Source organism: Triturus cristatus, chromosome 9 (assembly GCF_964204655.1).
Source record: "Triturus cristatus chromosome 9, aTriCri1.1, whole genome shotgun sequence".
Lineage (NCBI taxonomy): Eukaryota > Metazoa > Chordata > Amphibia > Caudata > Salamandridae > Triturus > Triturus cristatus.
The window spans coordinates 1,081,826,141-1,081,845,613 of NC_140592.1; positions in this window are offsets into that span (position 1 = coordinate 1,081,826,141).

Sequence of the window (19,473 nt, forward strand, 5' to 3'; positions counted from 1 at the left end):
ATAGAAGTTCTGTAAAGAGAACATTTACATCAATAGTAACGGCAGGAGGGTTGCTTGATATCGTGAGCTTTATTACGAACAGTGGAGCAGACTTACAAGCCCCTAGCAACACTTTTACGCTGCCGTTGCATCACTTTAGTGATGCAGCGGCATCGTAAACAATGCACCACATTGTGACACATTTACAACGTGACGCATCTAGAGAGATGCGTCACAGTGTAAAGTCCTGCGTTACATTATTCCTGCATCAGGTATAATGTATGCAGGGTGGACGTTCCCATGCAAGAATGCCTTGTAAAAGTGACGCAGTGAAATCTACAAGATTTCACTGTCTCACTTCTACAACGCCACTGCATCAAAACCTTACGACTGCTTGAAGCAGGTAAAAGGAGTGACACAGCACAATAGGAATTCCTGAGCATTGCTGGAGGTGCGCTGCACTTGCGACACGACTCCAGCAATGCGTTACAGTTATGCCAACAGATGCGTGACGCCTCTGTCAATCCTTGCGCCACAGTGCGCCGTATTGTAAATGCGATGCATCCAAGTTGGCGCAAGGTTTTTTTTGCGTGACGTAATTGAACTGACACATCTCTGCTAAAATGTAGAGATGCGCCAGTTCTTGTAAATCTGCCCCAGTGTGTGTAATTTCCTTAGGTGCAGTAATTCAGTTACTTTTCATTCCAGTGTTACACATTTTGCAGCATTTATCCACTGCACCCCACCCTTCCAGCAGTTTTTCCTGGGTAATGTTAGTCAGGTCAAACCTGCCAAAATTTACAGAAGCATAAATGCCAAGTAAATCTGTATGTTTTGCCCCTTTTTGCAGGGCTAAACTCAGAATAGTTGGTATTTATCATAATTGTTTAATTCCAATACCCAGGGAATCGCGTTTTAACAGATGTGAGATTCATCGCATTGAGGGCGAGGCGATTCATAATCGAGATTGATAAAATCTATCAACAATAATATTACATTCATTATATCGACGATCACTGCATTGGCATGACATGTATATCATTATAGTTACGATGAAATGTAATGGCTGAGTCAATGCAGTCTATCTGATGTTACTTTCATTTGCTATAACACATGCAATATGATAAAGATTTTAAAGCAGGTGTTTTAATCCCGTTATTGCAAGCAAACACAGAGAGCCTGATTCACAAAGTCCACTTACATATTTTTTGTCGCAAATTTACACTTTTCAATAAATTTACTAATTTTGGGTATTCACAAACTGTATTTTTGCAGTAACTTATAATTCTGTAGTAAGTCCAGCACCACACATGGCCAACCACTGGTACTGCAACACACCCTCCCTATAGAAAATAAAGGAGCTAGGAACTTACTCCAAAAGCGTAAGTTACTACAAAAGTTTAAGTTACTACAAAGGTGAGGTTTGTGAATATCAAGCTGTGGTAAGTCTTTCAGTACTACTGAGGTAGTAAAACTAGTACCACAATATACACTTTGTGAATCAAGCCCTTAGAATCATTTTTAAATGTGATGACGCTACCATCATTAACACGCTTAATTCTTCCAAAGATAGAAACTTCTGAAAATACTCTGTAATCATGGACCAATTTCTGCCAGGTTGGGGCTCATCCGTATGGCATGTCTAACATGTTGTGAGACCTGTGAAGCTGAAAAAATAGAAAATAAAGACAGTGTGTTATGGTGCTATGTTATGTTACGTTATGTTATGGACACTTGTTAAGCATGAGCAGCTCACTCCCTACCAGTGCTTAATTTGTAAAATAGGAAGTCCAGGTGCTCAAATCTTTTGTCAGAGGCCACACCCACTCCTGACAGCTCCGCCCACTTACTGTATTGGCCCCACCCACATCCTCAACTAAGTGTGAAGCTTGCAGATCACACACACACACATATATTCACCTATCTCGACAGGTACAGCATATCTTACTGAGCTATGTCCACACAGAAGAGTTGTCGGTCAAAGTTCAGGAGTGTATCTTATGCTTAACTTGTTAAACAGAAGAGGTGTCGGTCAAAGTTCAGGAGTGTATCTTATGCTTAACTTGTTAAACACAGTGTCACGCCGTGACAAACATTCCGTGAATGTGATGATATAGTAAAGAGATGAGGTGAAGGAGGTGTGCGTCTAGAAAGAAAAAGAAGCGGTCTCAGAGGCAATTGTGTAGACAACGGGAGTTTTTAACAATAAATTGATACACAAACCAGGAAATATGTAAGTGAGATAGTAGGCGAGGGAATGCTGAAAAATCACACGTTTTGAGGAAAATGACAAGGCGGATGCCCACTAAGGAGTGAGATAAGTGAGGACACCTTTACTCAGTCCTTTCCCTTCTGTATGTTTAACTGAGTATGAATAACAACCAGAAAGGAGCACTTCTATTTCCAACATAAGAACCATTCCTCTACATTTTTTCAATAATAAAAATATTGTTCCATTACACTTCTACTAACAGGAAAAGTATAGACTGTCAGGAAGCCACAGGAGTTCATAGGGATACATTTTCCTCATGTTCTGTTAAACACATGAAAAAAAATCTGGATATGCATAAGTAGTTAATTATCACAGGAGGAGCGGAGGGCCAACTTTCTGTCTCCGCCCCCATTTTTGACACGGGTGTGGTGACCAGATTGTCAAAACTACATTCATCAACATGGAAAAGGGAATTCAACAATGCTTGTGAGCCTAAGATCTGCATTTTTCTGGTAATAATACAGGGAAAATTAATGCATATTTTACACAGTCATCTGTGTAGTGTAAACTGCTTAGTAATTGAGTTGTTTGTCCCTCTTAGTTGTGTTCAGGCATTACAAGGAAGCAGGCCCACTGTACAATAACGATGTTTAAGCAGGTCATGGAAACAAAAACAATATACAACTTAAATTAAGATAAACTGTGTCAAAATACCAGGACAATCTTGGCCATATGACTACAGCATCAGAAGGACTCTCAGGCGAAGAGATCATGTGACCCTATCCAGTGCTTAATCTGTAGGCGAAATGAGTGAGAGTGCCCACAGCTGTGCTCCAAAAGCCTCGAATGGTGCTATTAAATGTCTACGCACTGAATACCAAGACTGCGTAGTCCAAAATTAATCTCAGTCCTCTTTAATCTACTCCCAGACACTACCTGCTTCTTTAGCTCACTGTTGTTGGTACCTGCATTCTCCCTTTGTCACTTTTCTCCATATTTATTTAACTTCTCCTTTCCCGTTTGTGTATTTTTCCCCTCACTTGCTCTCGCCGGGAGCTGCTGTGTCAATATCTAATGAGGAAAAGCAAGTGCCCGGTTCAAATTAAGCACTGTTATTTCACAAGAATATACATTTTTCACCCTTTAACAGATCATGTTTATCAGGGTATGTTGGAAATCTAGTTCAAGTGCACTGCCTACAACTCCCAGAATACATTAATTTGCAAAACAACAGAGAGGAGACTGGAACAGGAATTATGATGTCTCGGAGCCATGCAGTCATCTGGTGACCCAAGCTTCCAGGTCACATCAAAATTGATTGACGGTTTGAATATTCTATATTCTTTATCAAGCTCTTCGAGTCAACAAAGTATGCCAAAGAATGTAACAAACTCAAGAATGTGTCCTGGGTAAATCAAGAGCACTGTTAGCACTGACTGCATGAAAAAGCAAAATTGAACTAAAATCAAATGTTGGAAACAAAATCCACATGTAACACCAACACCTTATCTAGCAGTTACGTAAAGAACTTCAAACAGGTCTATGGGTATTGGGTATTTTACCCCTGTGGGTGACAGCAAAATGCTTGACAGAGGAAGATGTATCCTGCATATTCTGGACACGTCATTGCAGCGTGTGGTTAAACAACAGAACTGCTTTACTGGGGACGTTGAAGGGAGGGCAATATTACTGATTTCCTATCCCGCCCTGGAGTTTTATCAAGCAACTAAAGAAAATGTTATTCTTTTCCGTTTCCATGGTGCCCACTTGCCCAGGGTCACTATGAATCCTGCTTGTAGCTTTGGCACACACTCTCCCCTTCCCAGGCCCCAGTGCACCACTACCCCAGAGCTGCCAGCCACTGGGGAGAACAGGTATTCAAATACTGAAATATAACACGAATAAACAGCACTTCAGATGTAAGTCAACGAATAGATAGACAAGTATTCAGTAAGGGGTTAAGGCCCCGCCCTTCCAGCCTCCTGACCCGGGGATTACACACGGTGCCCGGCGCCGGCGACATGATTGCTCAGACTCTGAGTTGGTTCATACCAACCACCACGGTGACCACTCTAAAGATAAAGCAGTGTTGGTTTGTTTACTTACTGGGTAACTTCCTTGCTGCTGTACACTGCGCAACGCGCTCGCTGCTTCAAATAATAGTGCTGCTGACGTCATTCTGAAGTGCCTGTGCATCGTGACTCGTGTGTGTGTGTGTGCGCCGGAGCGTAGAATTTTAAAAAGGTTTACGTACGCTGCCATGGCTGCCGCAGCCCCACAGAACCGAATCTAGCCCAGTCAGTGGCCCGATCACCGATTACACTGACTTCACTGAAGTCTAATTGGCATGGATCAGCAGCAATCTTCACTGGGGATTTGGGAGACTTATTGTGAACACTGCAGTCAATTATATTTTTTTGACACATGACATGCAGTCGATGTGTGTTGGCACTCAGGTGTAGACCCGGCCCTGAAAAATAAGTGCCGGTGCTAAGCACCGGAAAGCACCGGCACAAATTAAGCACTGCTCCCTACGCAGTGTGTCGCCACTATGGCCAAATCTGATAAGACCCAAAAAGAAGGAGGTGACCAGTCCGGATCTGAGTGACCTTACTGAAGAGGACGATCTGTCTTCCCTGTGCTGAGCTGGTGGCAATTCTGCTTCATCCAAGCAACCGCAGCTCACAGGCAGAAACTGACACTAGCTCTGGTCGTTTCCTGATTGTGTCTGATTGACACCATCAATTAGGGATCATCGGCATAGGAAAGAATCTCAAGGCCATTTTCCCTAGAAATATTTGCCAGAGGGGTCATTTCGATGTTGAAAAGAGTGGGACAAAATGAGGACCCCTGTGGAACTCCTGAGGGGTTAATCACACTCATGGATTTAAAGGGAGGAATGAGCACTGCTTGACATTTGTCCACTAAGAAGTCTGTGATCCAGGAAAGGGCATGTGAATAAATGCCGGAGTCATACAGTCTTTTGATTAGGGCTGCATGAGAGGCCATATCAAAGCTGTGGAGAGGTCTAAAATTAAAAGACCTGCAGGTTTGCCACCTCCTAAGGCGGCCCTCATCAAATTTGAATCTACTAGAACGGTGATTGGTGTGCTGCCCTAATTCCAGATTGTGAAAAATCTAGTATGTTGTTGGACAATTTTCACCAGTATTTTAATTAGAAAGGGCAGCTGCAAGATTGAACAATAGTTTGATAGGTCAGCAAGATATGCTGTAGGCTTTTTTGGAATTTGGAGCACATTAGCATGCTTCCATCTCCTAGGCACCTTGAATAAGTAGAGCAAGATGTTAAACAGGTCTGTGAAGCAGGAACCAAACAGAGAAGGGAAGAAGGCAAACAAGTGAACCAAGCAAGAATCTAAGGCAGATTCAGACTTCATTGAGGAAATTATGCAACTGACTTGCTCTATGTGTTACTATGGCAAACAATTCCAAACTACTTGTCACTGATAGGTGTTTGTCAGTATGGAATCACCCATAATGAGATTCGGCTATCAAAGTCAACATATATTGTGGCAATCTTCTGATAGAAAAAATGTGGTTAAAGTTTCATATAGTTCTGCTGATCAGAGAATAGATTACCTATGGGACTCGGGCTGTGTGAATTCCTGCAAGGTGTTAAGGAGCTCCCTAGAAGATGGACAATTCTTAAGGACACTCTCAGCTAAGAAGCTTCTGCGATCCACCCTAAGGTGTTCATGATAGATTATTAATGCATTTTTGTATAAACATTTGTCTGGGGATTTAAAGAAACACCATGCACTTTTTAATATCTTACTTCCCAGTTCACTGTCTTTACCTCATCAGTTTTCATTACAGTCTGATGTTTGAGTTGCGTGAATTTCTTTGGTTTCAAGGGGGCTATTATGTCAAGAACTTTAGATAAAGCCTCTTGGTACATAGATACTGTTAAACGTGTATCTGTGACATCTGTCAGTTTTTTAAAATGCAGTCAATCCCCTAAGTTATCCTCCCTAATTTGCTTCCAAAGAGGATTGTTTTGTAAGCCTCTGCTGCAGATATGCCAACTATAATGATCAAACAACTGGATCTAAAAGTTAATGAGAAAATGATCTGTCCGTGTAAGAGGTAGAGTAGTATCTGCCTTTATAATATAAATATTTTTGCAGAAAATTAAATCGAGTGTGTGACTAGCGATCAGTGTCTTGCCACAGACCTGTTGAGCCACTTCAAACATACACAGATCAGATCCTCTATAAATTGAGTGTCCTCACAATCTCCTGTATCCTCCATGTGGTAATTAAAATAACAATAGGAAGTTGTTCGATCCAATAGTGTTTAGCAGTTCCAGTAACTGAAGGCTGAAGTCTTCCTTCAGGCCCGGTGGACAATAAATCAAAGCTCTTTCCATATTGTATGCATAGGAAGCTCAAGTTTAACATCCATCATCCAAAACTGCCGGGAGTGATAAAAGTCAATAATAGGGGCATTTATCCTGTGTATGAAGATAATCACATTTCCCTGACCACAACAAACAATATCTTCAAAAAAAAGAATATGGCCTTATTTACTCATTTTGTGCCCTTGCAAAAAACCTACAGGGCCCATCTTTTAAGCCGATAGTGGTAGTGGTGACCTCTAAACTATTGCCGACAATAACTTACGCAAGTATAGCTTTAAATATCAAAGATGTAAAACTATGAGACTCTCTACAAACAAAGCCGTATAAAAACATTTTTAGTCTACCTTGGAACGCATCTCCGGCTCAGGTATGATTGGAAATTGGTCTCATCCAACAGGAGATTGGGAGAAAATACGCTGCAATTAAAACCTGGTTGTATCGATCCAATGCCTTACATGATGCCTTGTGGCGGTCCCAGGAAGAAGATCCAAGTTCAAGTTGCGACAAAATCTTGAAAACAGCATTGAAGGAAACAAACACAACAGAACTCTGGGCTTAGAACCCCTCCTTTCACAGAGCAATAGACAAAGTGACCAAACTCCACTCATCATTGGAAGACAAAAGCATATCACCTAAACACAACATATTTGTCTTACCTGAAATGAAAGCTAATGGCCATCTGATTTGGGGCATTACCAAGTTTGGCCAATCCACCAACATGGAAGTACAATGGCCCCAGAACATGTAGCTTATGTGGTGCAGTAAGGCAAGATTGTATTCATCTTATCTGTGTTTGCACCTTCTTAAAATCTATCCGAGCTTTGCTACTAAAAAACCTTTTAACTAAAGGGGAACTCGAACTTGCACATCGGCCACTATTAAAGGTCTGGGCACAACAGACCTGCAACTGAACTGTAAGATGATGACATTTCTGACACTCTATGAAAAGATAATACAGCCCAAGGAAAAATATACCTCCAGTCCAGTCCAGCCCAGTGATCCATTGACTATACTTAAACCCTAAGTCACTGTACAAATGCACTTTATATTAGCACTGATGTCATACCAATATTGTGGATAATTTTATGACACAGTAACATGCTCCATTTTGGTTTGTTTTACATGATATGAAAACTGTTTTTTTAAAACATTAAAACGCATTTTATACAATTTAAATGCCTGTCACTTATAATTAAAAGTAATGCCATGAAATTCAATTTGTAAGAAATAAATGACAGAGTATATCTAAAGAGGAAATATAAGGGAGTTCACTGGTTTCATTTTATGATTATAAATAACTGTATCCTTAGAACGACAACCTCAAATAAGTTCAATAGAATAGAAGATGTCCTCTCTCATTCTAAAAACAAAGCAGCCAACCTGATCTTGGATGATCAACAAAAGAATCAAGAAGAGGGTTCTGGCAAGATAACATAGCTTTACGTCGCCATTAGTAAGTTCACTGTTTACTATATTCTGTGAAGGAAATACACAAAATCTGGTAACATTAAGGCCCAGAAGTATTAATGCTATTGTGCTGGGTTTGCATTACTTTTGTAGCGCAAACCTGGCACAAAATCTTCAGCTGGGATTTTTTGTCCAATGCAAATTAGCAATTGCGTTGGATAGTTTCCCAAAGTAACATAACGTTCTGCATGCACTGCTTAGCCTTACTTTGCATCAGAGGGACATTCTATTGGTGGTACTTAGGCACTCACATGTAACCAACTATGGGTTCTTATCTGTAAATTATCTTAGACCAAGCTTTGTGTCACAACCTTCCACCTCCTCGATGGCAGGCATAATAAGTGGAAATGTTTTAATTTGTCCTCAGTTTTCTTACTTTGCACATGTGCTGCATTGTACAGCATGCATTCAAACAAGACAATTATTAGGCATAGCTTTTGGACTTGAAGGGCCGTTTGGTAAAAGAGTGTGTGTGTTGGTGCATGGTATCCTAATTGCGCCCAGACAGGAAGAGAGGAAAACAACACAATATCTTAGTAGATATGGTGCTGTTCTCCTATTCACGCAACCCTGGTGATCAACTTCATTTGTAGCGCTGTGTTGCATGAATTTCTCGTTAATCTTTGGTTCATTGTTTTTTTGGTCAAGCCTGAGCCAGCGCGCAATCGCTGCTCTGCGGATGATCTGTTGTAGTTCAGTACGAGGGAGAAGCCCTGCCCACTCCCTGCCCATATTTTTCATTGACTTGTGTCTTTGTCCTTCATAAATGCTGTCTTCTGCTCCCTAAATAGGCTTGTTAAACCCTCCTTAGTATGGCCATGTCTTAATTTGTAACCCCCCATGGCTACTGGCCCCTTTAATTGATGATACACGGTACATGAACTATTTATTTATTTAGTTTTCCCTACCTTAGACACTACAACGTGCTTTGTTTACATTCAGCGGGCCACGCCTGCTTTCACTTTTGAAGCAGCCTGGACAATGGCAGCCGTTTGTTTGCGATGCTACATGCGAGACCTATAGAATTTCACTGTTAACCAACACTGCGCTGCTAGTAATTGATTTTGTCATGTGTTTAAGTGTGGACAGGACTGCATACTGGGAGTGAGAGTGCATCCGCACTCACCGGGCCCTAGTTCACTTTTTGCCAATATTTGATTCATGGTCGATCCAGTGAATGGCTTGGGTTGGGAGATCCGCAGATGTGAGACACCAGCTGCATCGACAAGGTGCGCACCCAGTGGTGTAATATTAGCCCAGCGGCTCCCATGGTGCCGGGGGCCCAAACTTCAGTGGCCCCTGACCTGAGAGCTGCTGACTGGGTTCAGAGCATGGGGGCCCCTCAAGTTTCATTACGCCAATGTCCGTTCAACGACCAGCATGGACGCGGCTCTCTGCCTCATTTACATTGTGCGGTGTCTTCAGAAAGTCGCACTGTGGTGGTGCCTCCTGCCACTGGAGGGTTCAATTCTTTACCACAGCGCCTGGTGTTTCCCGCCAGAAGTACAGCACTCGATGTGCCAGGGCTGCCTTGCACTGTCCTACCCACCATGCCAGTCATTTTCTATTACAGTGTCACTAGAGCTTCCCACTGTCCCAAAGCAGTATGCCACAGTAGAGTAGAGTGTCCTGCCACTGTACACCACCAGGCACATCTCTGTGGGTCAGTTTGAGAAACACGGCTTGGGGGCGGGTCTCACACACGTGCCTACGAGGTACATATGTTTATACCACACTCTGCGTGAAGCACCGCAAGGCGTTTAATATGACCAGGTCTGACTTTACTTGTGGGAGATCTCTTTGAGGCAGTATCTCTCAGCCGCTTACAAAGGTGAAAACTAGGGGTGGGCGGAATTTGCGAAATCCACTTTCGCAAATTATTGCGAAAATGTTTAAAATTATCGCAAACAAGCGCAAATATCGCGAAGATGCGGAATTTTTTTTCTCACATGTTCGCAAGATTTTCTGCATGGTTGCGGGTCGCCAACTTACCCATGTGGTTGCTCGCGGGCGCGGCCATCTTGTTTTGAGTTGTCTCGCGGTGCATGATCGCGAGAAGAAAGACGTGATCGCGCGACACATGACGTCACTGCGGGCGCGAACTGTCGCGAGACAGCGCAAATGGCTAAAAACAATCCAACATCTCATGGAGAACGCGACAGGATACAGAAAACTTGTCGGCGAACGCAGGGATTCAGGTAAGGCGATTGCGCGCGCGCGAGAATGTATTATTTTACAGCGCGAGCAAGAAACAATTTATTGCCAAGCTGCGGAAAGCGGAAATGTTGACATTTTCGCGCTCTCCGCGGAACGCGAAAATGTCAAATTATCGCAATAACCGCGAACGGAATGAAATTTTTGCCCAGGCCTAGTTTTAACACAAGCAGACTGCACGGCCCATTTCTAAAAACATGCATAAACTTCGCGGACGTCACAGCTAATTAATAATCATCTGCAACAGTGGGGGCTGGTGACATTTGAAAGTGGTGAGACATAAATTGATTTTCATACTGCACCGTAGCGAGCGAGCCCGAACAACCTACGGAGGGTTAGGCGGGGTTCTCCTCCCGAGAATATTTTGAAAAAAGGGTGGACAAATGGTGCATTTTCACGCAAATTTGAGAAAGCAGGAAGGATAATAACGCAATTGTGACAGTGCAGTTATTACATTAATAAAGAGATGTCATATAACAAAGGTAGCTGCTTATTCAGTATAACCACATAGCTTCATAACAGACTTCGAAATACAATGCATATTTGAGTACCTCACAGATGTTTTTTATTTAACAAACAACTAAACAGGTCGCAAACTATCAGCATCCAACATATGGGGGTGTCTCATCAGGTTTTCCACATGGATTCTTGTGTGTGCATGCTTCTTGATTTTGTCAGACAAATGCTTCAAGTCTGTTACTCCTTGTTTTGTCCAAGGCATGTCACCACCAAACAGCATGCATGGGAAGCAGAACAGAGAATATTTTGACGCACACCCTGTAAGCTAATCAACTTTTGTGTACCAGTTGTTTGAGAATGTACGTTTGTAAGTCTTTCCTCTGTCCTGGGTAATTTGTTGTAGTTTCAGGTCAGGCCGATCAGGTCCTAATTGCTTTATATTTAATTTCTCTTCACTTGTAAGTCCAAAGAATAACCTTGCAAGTAGCTGTTCTACTGTATCCATGCTTATGCTGGCCCTACCAATATTAAAGAAACCTGTCAATAATCAAAGTGCAACATATAAGGTTTGGTGCAATTATATCAAACTTCAGTATAAATACATATATCTTGTGCATTATCGCAATAGATCTCCAACAGCTCCCCTACTGCTTGCTGCCTCTGTGTGCCATACTGGTTGCCGAAGGCACTGAAACAGACACTGCTTGAGGGCCTTTAACAAGGCAAGGGAAAAACAGTGCCTTTAACAACCATTATTGCCCAAAGCACAGGGCTAAGGCTATTAGTAAATTCCATCCACTGAGGGTACAATGTTCAAAATGTGCACCCACCCCAACCACCATGTAGAGTGACCACATACATAGCCCTAACTCCAATGTAAAAAATATAGCATCAGTTTCCTTATCTTTAACATTGGTGTTTGCTGGGTTGTAGCCGGGGTGAAAGAGCAGCAAAGGAGGTTGGGGCCTCTTGTTCTTCACCCAAAAATGGCCCAAAAATTAGGTAATGCTTGTCAGGCTTTACCAGGTGCTGCAAATAAAAATATAACAATTTAGTCAACCAAACACAGACGGTCCTCTCACCGATGAAATAGCGCCCCTCAGCCTTGACATGCAGAAACCAGTCTGTCCGACAACCCATCCAGCCACACCCAGATAACCTTTGTGAAGTGTCTTGTACAAAGTACGAAGACATCACCACATTTTTAGTAACTTTTGATACGTTTGAGCTAGAAACATTTTTTTGTTAAAATCTGCAGATTATGCAGCAGATGAAGGATTAAATGACAAATGCTGCTATCATTTATGTGGTGAAAGAAAGCAACGGCCATAGAAAAGCGTGATTCCACTGGCCCTGAGCATACGTAAATGTGGGGCGTGCTATGTTGAAGGACTAGGGAGCAGGCCCGATATATACCAAGGTCTCTTGAATCTCCCTCCAGATATCCTCGGACTCTGCATTTCACTCTTGCAGGGTTCTACTTTCTCTCTTGGTGAAACCTTTATCCATACAGCCAGGGACATTTTAAGGAATTTAGGGGCCCTGAGCCAAATATATTTTGGTTGCCCCTGTTCAGAACAGCTTTAAATTTATGATCCAATTCGAGCCCCTGTTTCCCATGCAGATTCCGCTTCCTCAGCTATGTTAGCGATCCAGTTTGCATCATAGGCATAAGCCTATATATTCCTGATGTAAACGGATGCACACAGTTGACAGCGGTAGCATTTAGTGTTTCCTGCCCTGCTACTAGGTTTTTAATACTATCAAAATTGTATATGTGTGGCTGAATTACTCTGTGCTTTTTAACAATTTCTCCTACCTATGGGCGCTTGCACTTTCCTTGATTCTTCTTGCCTTCACCTCCTTAGCTGCTCCGATTCACATCTTGCTTTTCCTCCATTCCTGGTCCACCGCGGCTGATACGCCGATTGTGCGGAGGGCTGGGGCTACTATCGGGCTCCTCACTACCACCCACGCAGTTTCCGCTTCCTCAGCTGCGATAGAGATCCAGTTTGCATCATAGGCATTAGCCTATATATTCCCTATACAAACGGACATGCGCAGCGGATGCACGCCACTGGCGCGCCAAAGGTGCACCAAAGGCAAGCCAGTCTGCACCCGGAGGCATCCTGGAGGCGTCCGGAGCTGGCCATGCTGCTCAGTTCCCCTCCGGTGATTTTCTTCCACTATATTACAATAGGGAAAAATGCTTAACCTTAGGCAGCTACAATTTTGTCAGTGTACAGCGGCTGATCCGAGCTTGGAGGTAGACTTTCGATGCAATAAGTGCAACTGGTCTCTCCTCCAGCCCAGGAAACTCGCACCCAAGATCCTCCCACACAATAATAAGTGTAAAAACAATAAGAAAATAGAGGTCTTAAAGGCCACCCTTTTAAATTGTCGCTCGAAGCAAAAGCATTACCAAACACATTTATGACCTACTTTTAGACGAACAGCCTGATCTTTTATTTCTCACTGAGATGTGGCTGTCTGAAGCCTTTAACCCTACTATCACCTCGGCCATCCCTACGTGTTATTAAATCTTTAGGAGGGACTGACCGAGTGGGAAGGGGGGCGTGTCGCCATCATTTACAATAAAAAACTAGACGGCTCTCCCATCCCGATGGAAAACACCAAGGGCGCAGAGTCCTTAGGCTTCCGCCGTACCTTATCCCCCCATCATAGCATAGCTAGTTTTCTGATTTACAGACCTCCCGGTGCAATTGGAAATTTTATTGCTACGCTTAGTACAGCCACCACCTCCCTGGCCTTAAAATACAACAACTGCCTTATTCTGGGAGATTTCAATGTACGTATGGACAATGGAACAGACCCTCAAACAATTTCCTTGTTGGAGACGCTGCAGGCCTGCAACATGTTTCCATCTATTTCCTCGGCCACCCATGAGAAGGGCCATACCCGTGACCAAATCTTTCACAACTTTGACATATCAGTAAGCCTACCTCTTCCCATTACCTGGTCTGACCACCTCCTATTAAAATGTGTCATTCCCAACTCTGCCACAGCCCCTCGGGCTAATGCAGGGCAGAGGGTCCCTAATTACAGGATGTTCCATAAAATATCCATCCTGATGTTAGCAGACGCCCTCCGTCGTTCCTCACCGGAGCTGTCTGGCTGCCCCGGCTTGGACGCCCTCTCAATAGATTCATGGCTCCGAACCAACATTGGTGTAGCGGTACCGGTTGTTTCCCGCTCCTCAAAGAGGTCAGCGCCACCAGCTCCATGGTTTAACGATTCCCTCAGATCTAGCAAAAGAAATTGTAGAGAAATGGAATTGAAATGGCGTAAATCCTATATACCTGAGGACAGGAAGTTGTATAAAGACACCTTAAAAGCTCATTACATTCATGTGAAGGCAGCCAAGAAAAACTTCTTTCAAACCAAGATAGAAAATGCCCAAAATAAGAGTAAGGAAATCTTTAGCATAGTTAAATCATTTACCGCCCCGAAAGTTGTCACAAAGGAAGGGCCATGCACGGAAGAATGGTCTAAGCAAATAGCTCAATTCTTCCACAAAAAGATCTCTGTGATCCAACAAGCCTTCAGTAACATCTCAGAGGAAGAACTGACCTTCTACCTTAGTTCTAATGGCAAATTTCACCTCTTGGATCCACCATCTTTACTAGCTTTCCCTGAGTTTCAGCTTGAAGAGTCACTGACCCTCCTCCAAAGCATTAAGTCTGGCTCTCCTACCGGCCCATGTCCAGCGAATATCCTGAACCTATTAGCTCCCACCCTAAACCCCACGGTAAACCAGCTCTTTAATGCTTCCCTTTCCTCTGGCAACATGCCGAACTTATGGAAGAATGCTAAGATTCTTCCACAGATAAAAAAGGCTAACACAAATCCGAGGGACCCTGCCAACTACAGGCCAATCTCCCTTCTTCCGGCCCTCCCCAAAGTATTAGGGAAGCATGTCAACAAGGCCCTTCAAAAACACATTGAAGATGGGAAGCTCCTTCATGAGTCCCAATCCAGTTTTAGGGCTAACTACAGTACGGAGTCCGCTTTGCTGGAAGTGACTAAATTTCTCAAGGGTAAGCTGGAGCAGGGAGGCAAGGCTATTCTGATACTGCTCAATCTGTCGGCAGCCTTCAATACAATCCCACATGAGAGGCTCCTGGAGACACTTGCTAACATCCTGGGGGGGACCGCCTTAACATGGAAGTCATCCTTCCTGGCAAATAGATCTCAGGACATCTGGCTCCCCACTTTCTCATCCCCGGATCTGGCCATGAATGTAGGTGTCCCTCAGGGCTCCATTCTCAGTCCTACCCTTTTTAATATATATTTATCCCCCTTGCATTTCTGGTAGAGGAAGAGGGCGCCAAATTTGTTTCCTATGCTGATGACACTTAGCTGTTTTACATGTGAAAAATGAACCACTTTGACGGGGCAATGATTAGGTCTTGCCTCACAAAGGTTTTTAGCTGGCTTAAGGTCAATCAGCTAAGTGAAATCCTGACAAAACTTAACTTGTTTTCTTTGGTAATCCAGAAACGCTTGACTGGAGCTCTTGGTGGCCAAAAGATCTGCCACCCCTGCCTGCGGAAAAGGAGAGAGTCAAAAACGTAGGAATTGTCATAGACAAGACACTCTTAATGCGCTTTCAAATCCAAAATCTAACTGGTGCTATCTTTGGCATACTCCAGATGCAAAAAGAAATTCATGCCACTGTTACTGCTTGAAAGCAGGAAGATCGTGGTACAGGCTCTGGTGACATCAAAGCTTGACTATGTTAACAGCTTGTACCTCATTCTTCCCAAATCCCTTATCCAGCGCCTACAAGTGGTACAAAACACGGTGGCCAGAGCCATCCTGAGACTTAAACCCAGCTCCAGTATGACCCCTATTCTTAAGCCTCTACACTGGCTCCGCATAAAAGAACGGATCGACTTTAAAGCGATGACCATCTTTTTTAAAGCTGTCCATGGCTGAGAAGTCAGCTACCTAAATAAGAGCGTTAATCGCTACACAACATCTAGACCCCTAAGATCTTCCAATGCCAACCTGGCCATCATGCCTAAATCTGGAGCCAGATCCCTTGGCTTTCTAGACACAAAATTGTGGAATAGACTTCCTGAATCTCTGAGACTACCCACAGGCCTACTCTATTTCAGGAAGAACTTAAAATCATGGCTTTTTAATAAATGATGGGTCTTTTACGCATGTTTTCCTTCCACTGTCATGCGCCGGGACACTTTAGTCTGAGTAGCTGCATGCTTTATCAAATACACTATTTCATTAATTTCACTAGGTCCCTGACAGTGCAAAGGAACACCCATCCAAATTCTAAGGGCCTTATTTAGGAGGCCTTGCTTCACTTTTATGCCGCAAGTGCGTCACTTTTTGTGACGTACCAACAGCGTAAAAAATGTGCCATGTAGTGCCCTGTTTACAAAGTGACACATCTAGGCAGATGCGTCACTTTGTAAACCCCTGCACCACATTATACCTGTGCCAGGTATAACGTATGCAGGGTGGGTGTTACCCCACAAAAAGCCCCATAGAAGTGTTGCATTGAAATCTATGAGAACTCAGTGCACCACTTCTAGGACACCATTGCATCAATATCTTACACCTGCCTCACAGCAGGCGAAAGACTGATGCAGGCCCTTTCACATGGGACTTGCCCCCATGTGAAAGGACACATTGCTGGAGTTGCGTCTATTATCAGACACACCCCAGCAATGCATCACTTTTGCCCCTACAGATACGTCAGATGACGTATCTGTAACTTCTTGCAACATGAGGCGTCATTCAGTAAATATGATGCTTCCATCATGTCACAAGTAGGGCGCACTAAGAAGTGACGCATCCCTGTTTTCACACAGCGATGCCCTAAATGTGTTTACATCTAGTATTCAGGTATATTTATATGTGTTTTCAATATTGTAACTCAGCAGAAGCTCACCAATATTACTGCAAATAATCTTTGTGACGCCCTCTCATTTCTTATATGTTAGGCCTTATTTTGATCTAAAAAAAAAAAATGTATTATTGCATGAAACATAAACACATCATGTTCTGCAAAATGGCTGTACTAGATTCTCACATATCAGGTACATAAAAAATAAATTAAAGGAAAACAGTATTTAAAACAATCTGTTTAAAAAATATTCAAGGTAATTGGGGCAAAACTCTGGAGAATAGAGCTGACTCCGTCAGGGGGCCCCCTGAAAGGCTGGGGCCCAGGGACAGAGGCCACTTTGCCCATTCATTAAAACGTCTCTGCATACAGTACCACCAAGTGCAGAAATCACATAACAAAGCACGTTTTGTAACTCTGAATTGTAATAGCAACAAACATGTTAATAGGATCAAAACAAATCAAGGCACTTTACTTAATGATGAGCATATGATAAGTATTCGCTGAAACTTTCTACACATGGCCATTCCTGTGCTGTATAGGTTTACTAGCAAATTTAGCGTCTATTTCCACGTCTGCACTGCTCGGCGGAATTTGGATGTTGCTGCATGTTTCTGATCAGTGTGCGCAATCCACAGCTAGTTCCCTCCTAATCGTGAAATTACTGAATTTGGACATCTCGTGTAAAGAGAGCGATTTATTGTAAAAAAGGATAGAATTTGGTAGGCAGCATGTCATGTAAACCAATTATCGCTATCAAGCTAAACACAAATATATGTGTAAACTGACTGATGCCGACATAGGCCCACTTGTAAAATGTAATTTATTTAAAGGATTGTTTATGTGCAGGAAGGGACTGCATGGTGTAACCAGGCCTCACTATGGTGCAAGGATGCCTCTATTGGCACTAGGAAGCTTAATTTAGTGCCAGCGCTAGGGTAAATGCAGCAGTTTGCCATATCATTGTAATTATGGTGCATTCCTGCATTTTTTAACTGGTGGAGCCTGGCGTTAGCAATTTTGGAGCTAACCCACGCCACAACAGTTCATTGTTCATATGCCCCACAGTGTGTATTTTTCAGCGACAAGATAAGATGTAGCTGATAGCTTGTAGCACAGGCACATTCAAATTCCACCGACCATGTGTGGATTTTTGTGTCTGCTGCCTTTGTAGATTGGGGGCAGTTTTAAGTCCTCGGCTACTCATCATCCAGTGATTCTGTGCAACTCACTTAATATTCCTGTGACTAAAAACAATTGAACCTAACCAAGTGTAATGCAATCATGTGTTCATGTAAACCTCTTTTATTCCTTTGGGACAATTTCATGCTATATAAAACCGCTAAAAACCAAATACCGCTGACAAAATGAAATACCGGCCTATGTGAAACCAGTGCCATGTATTTGCAAAGGTGGCCCTTAGTGTACACGACTTCTGACTACAAATCAATTTGTTTGACCTCTGTTGTTGATTTTTGCAATGCATAGCCTGCTTACCTTTTGGACCCAGCCAATGCTGCGAGGATAATTTTTCTGATCCTGCTGTGAGGATGTGCACATTAAAGTGTTTGCGATAAACGCGGCACCTTTTCCCTGGTGTGCGGAACTGTAAAGAGCAGTACTGACACAGAGGCATTCACAATGAAGAGAGGTGTGAGGGGTGCACTTTTAATGGGCCTTGTGGTATGTGAATATTAGTGGCAAGTATCTTGATCCCGCTGCGCGCAAACATCGAGACTCCTGGTGAACGGTACTGTGTTACACCGATGGTACAGAATGTGCAGTGCTGCATGCCCGTGTGGGCACTGAGGCTGCACAGCGAGTGTGCTCAGTGCACAGGCTGTGCACACGGTGATCGCTGAGTGTGAGTGCTGCAGCTACGTGTGGGCCCTGAGGCTGCACCGCAAGTGTGCTAAGTGCACAGGCTGTGCACGTGGTGGTCGCCGAGTGTGAGTGCTGCAGCCCTATGTGGGCACTGAGGCTACACGGCGAGTGTCCTCAGTGCGCAGGCTGTGCACACGGCGGTCGCCGAGTCTGGGTGTTGCAGACCCCTGTGGAACTGGGGCTGCACGACGAGAGTACTCAGTCTGTGCATGTAGTGCTAGCTGTGTGTGGGTGTGCGTGCACCATCCTCCACTATGTGTCAAGAGAAATGATTCACACCACAAAATAAAGTGGGTTTACTCCTTGTGCACGTATGATATCCACTAGGACTTCTGAAACGTAAGACCATCGGTGCAAACACCATGTCAGCCGGCGCATCACCCCTGAGGTAAAAAGAGAGAGGCAGCGGAGTCCCGGGAATTGTGGAGATGCCATTCCATCCTATGAGTGGTCTGTGTTTGTGCACGTGCAGCACCAACATGACCTCCCTTCCACAAGTCTGGATGAAGAAGTGCATGCTTTTTGGTGATTGCGTGCATTATGGTTGCATATGTATATCGATGTGTTCATGTTTTCGAGGGGGGTGGGGGGGATGTCCACTTCGCACACTGCCAGGACTGGCCTTGTGCTTTGTGCACCCTGCCACGATGGCTACGGTCCAATCTAATCCAATGCTAGCATGGCTACTGTACTGTGCACTTACTGCACACAGTATTAGCATGGGTACAGTGCACTGTGCACAGTGCTAGGATGGGTACAGTGCATCACGCATAGTTCTAGGATTGGTACTTTGCACTGCACACAGTGCTAGAACAAGAACTTTGCACTGCACACAGTGCTAGGATGGGTACTGTACACTGCACACGCAGCTAGCATGAGTAAGTCTGTAATGTACACAGAGCTACAATGGGCACATACTGTGCTCTGCACACAGTGCTATGATGGGTAAAGTGCGCTACGCACAGTGCTAGGATGGGTACAGTGCAC